Source organism: Aptenodytes forsteri, unplaced genomic scaffold, assembly GCF_000699145.1.
Source record: "Aptenodytes forsteri isolate BGI_AS27 unplaced genomic scaffold, ASM69914v1 Scaffold129, whole genome shotgun sequence".
In the NCBI taxonomy this organism is placed as follows: domain Eukaryota; kingdom Metazoa; phylum Chordata; class Aves; order Sphenisciformes; family Spheniscidae; genus Aptenodytes; species Aptenodytes forsteri.
Window position 1 is genome coordinate 326,253 of NW_008795033.1, and position 3,840 is coordinate 330,092.

The following is a 3,840-nucleotide window of genomic DNA, read 5'->3' on the forward strand; positions in this document are numbered from 1 at the left end:
AAAGCCTCCCACTGCAAGGCGGTTGTTTTTCCTTTCAAACAACCAGCTGGTTAAATAAGTCACCTTCTTCGTAAGGGAGACCTTATTCACTTAATTGTACCGACCCGTCCGGTGCCGCGGCCGGGAGGGAGGGCGGCCCGCGGGGGGGGACGGCAGGCCCGGGAAGGGAGGCAGGCCCGGGAAGCCCGGGAAGGCAGACACACAACCCCCTCACCGGTTCCCTCAGCTTTGGTTTCCCGTTGCTCGTTAGGGAGATGACTGCGTGTTACGGTCCGACGCTGCAGGACAAGCGTAGTTCTTGTCAATCGATACAGGCGCGATCGGCGCTCAGAAGAGGTGACGTTAGTCGCGCTGACGCCTCGCTGAAACCCCGGGAATCGGGCACTGGGGCTGTGGGAGAACAGAGGGATGCGGGGGGGACGGACGCATCCAACTGTCGCTAATTTAGGTGCTCTGAAGGGCCTCCGTTCTCTTCCTTGAGCACAGGGAACTCCTCCTAATCCTAGGCCGGAGGCCAGGTTTAGATGGTAAAGTAGCCTAAAATAGAAACCACGCCATGCCCTCTGTCATGTGGCTCATTAGGAATGGGACTGTAACGAGGTTCCAGCTCCTGATCCCCCGGTCCAAGGCCTCGCCGACTCCGGCTGGTCGGCGTTTCGACTTCCCGCCTCCCAGCCGTGTGTAACCGCGTTGGGGTGCCCGTGACCCCGCAGGAGGGGAGAGGGGAGCGGGCCACGCACCCGAAGGGTTTTTCCCGCAGCCCCGCGGAAGAAGCCGGCCGCTCGCCGCTCCTCCCCAGCGCCCTCCCAGGCAACGCGTCCTCACTCGCAGGCCGACAGGCTCCCCCTCGCAGGAGGGCAGCGCGGGTGGGCTGTGTCGCTTTCACATGCGGTAGGGCACTATTGATTTGCCCAGTAAATGTCACGACGGGTTGTCCGGAACCTGCCATTTTCACCATTCTTTTTGCCGTACCTTTGGAATTGCTCATTTTAAAATGAATTACTTATGATCTCTATTTCCCAAACGTCTCCTACGCAAGTCGGGCCCTCGGAGCGGAGCCCCAGCGCCAACACGCTGTGCAAAAGAGCCTACCAGAAGAAAACTCTAGCAATGATGTCAGACCCGAGGTTTGCTCCGATTGTTTAGCGCAGGATAACATTTGGCCGTTGAAACACGATTCCTTTGCAAAGGGGTCTGTTTATTTCCCCTCCTTTGCCAACCTTCCTCCAGAGCAGTGGTGGCGAGACGCCAAGTGACTCAGTGGGCTTCAAGTCTGTCATCAAGCTGTTTTGAAGCACTATTCCTCTTTTGGGGTTGGTTTTTTTTTTGTTACCTTACCACTTGTGCATTACATATTTGATTTCCTAAAGCACTGTGAACTATCGGAGCCTCTGCCCAAAACATTGGTGATATTAACTATGTATGTATAAGCTAGTAATGTAATTATATGTATACGCATACAAACTAAATTTAATCTGGCAAAGGAATAGAAATTAAACAAGTCAACCGAAGAGTGCATCCGTTCACCTGCGTACAACATGCCAGAGACCTTTAACACCTCACGACAGCAGAACTCGGATCTGAAATCCTAACGCAAATCACAGCTTGCCGACCCCAGCCGCGCAGGGGGACTGCTGGCCCCCCTTGCACAGGTAAGGCAAAGCATTAAAAACAGCTGAGCTCTGCTGCAAAATCCCGCTTTCAAGGTTTGATCCAGGGCCATCTGAAGTTACCGGGCAAGCGGGCTTCGGATCAGATCCGAAGTGGAGAACAAAAGCTTCTGGAAAAGGAGCTCTTATTAAAAGGATCCTTCTTCGGTGTGATTCATGGACGGGAGGAAGTTGTTCAGTGCTGGACGTAGCCAGGCAGATTATCAGATGTCACGAGTCAAAGGCTGGGAAGAGTGCCCTGGTTCCGGTAGCGCTGTCAGTGTTTTCACAGATGCACACCAATAATCTCCTTGACGCTGTTTGTGCGGTAAGGACGCTCCTGACTTGGCTGGTGATAAGACACAAACGCGGCCTTTTGATTTCAAGCAGCGCAGAAAGCACCAAGGGGAGGGTTGAAACGCTGGAGCGACCCCAGGAACGAGCTATTGGGGGTCAGTCTGTTTTCTTCGTCGGCCTGTCACGAACGCTGCGGTATGGCATTCTGCTTCCCAAACAGCGCCAAGGTTTCCAAAGTTCCTGCATCTTCTCAAATTCCGCCTGAAAGCCCCAAATGACAGCCTGGGGGCCGGTTAGAATATCTGCTCCGCTTCTCCGCACGGAAGATAGCGGTTTTTCCCCTACTCGTGCAGTAGTCTCAGCGGCTACTGGGCCAAGTGACCTTCTTGCCCGCACGCAAACCGGGCGAGGCACACCTGCCGTCCCCTCTTTTTTTCCAAAAGGACATCACAGAGGGTTTAAAGGCAGCAGCCTGCCCGTGCGCTGGTTACACGCAGGTCTGAGGGCGCAGGGAACCCTGAAGGACCCTCGCTTCCAAACACATTTAAAAAATAGAAATAGAATGAAAGAGTTATGAAATGAGCAGAGGAAAATGGCAGCGTAAATCTAAAAGAAAGACACAACCATGGTATTAAATTGCGAAGTTGTGGAAATTGGCCATTATGTTTTCTAAGCAGCTGAAATGCAATTACAGTAACACTGATGAATCAATATAGCCCTGGGCTTTGCAATTTTTCAACCCAGCTCTACTTTTTCCGTTTTTACATTTTATCTTAATGTTACATACATTAGCTTATCAAGGACTAATGGAAGTTGTAAGCCTTCCGCAGCGTGTTCTTCATAGTCATGGAGACAGAGGTATTCTCATTAAACTATTGACCTGATGGATCCCGCAAGAATTTATCAAATACCTTTTCCATTTTCCACCGTTCTCCAGTTAACCCCCTCTGAGTATATTCTTAGCGTAAAGTCTCATCGGTGGATATTTTTTACCCAAAGACACCCGGGATGGCCCAAGACACTTCTCAGTTCATTCTTTGCACGGCACTGCGTCTGCGCGGGGGCAGAACACCGGTTCCCTCTTCCTCTGGGAGGCTGCCGGTGCAGCGTTCGCCTGGCCAGTGGGACGAAGGAGTTGCTCGACTTCTGAGGGCTTTAATGGTGCAAGTTCCTGTGGGCGGGAACTCCCTCCTCCGACACCTGCGCACCACAGCGGGCACAGTCCTGAGCGGGTTACCAGCATATTTCTACAGTGTAAAGAGTTGTCACTTCAGATAATCAGTTAAAATCGTATCATTTTCTGAAGCAGCTCCTCTGAGCAGACAGCTGCTTAGCCTCTCGCTGCCTTGTGTCTCTCTATCACACAGTAGGATAATAAATGTCTCACTTCAGGAGGAAGGCTCTTAAGCGTGCCTATTAAGAAAAATAATTATATGCCTTATTGTTATTAATACTAAAGAAAATAATAAATATATATGCTTTATTATTAAAAGCATTTTTCAGGCAGCATTGTAGCAACACAGTACACAACAGCTTAAAGTTGTGTCAGTTAACTTTTCCAAAGAAAAGATGTGTTCAGTATAAAATACTTTGAACATTTTACTTATTTTTAGCTCACTAGTCAAACGATATGGATTATTAGTCTTTTAAGTATAAGAAAATAATATAAGCGGATGTAAAACAAGACTTCCAAACACTCTGCCTCCACTGAACTGCTGGCATATCTCCGATACTGATGTCTTCAGCTTTTACTTCCCAGTACATAGAATCACAGAATCATTGAGGTTGGAAAAGACCTCTAAGATCATCGAGTCCAACCGTCGACCCAACACCACCATGCCCACTAAACCATGTCCCTAAGCGCCTCATCTACTCGTCTTTTAAATACCTCCAG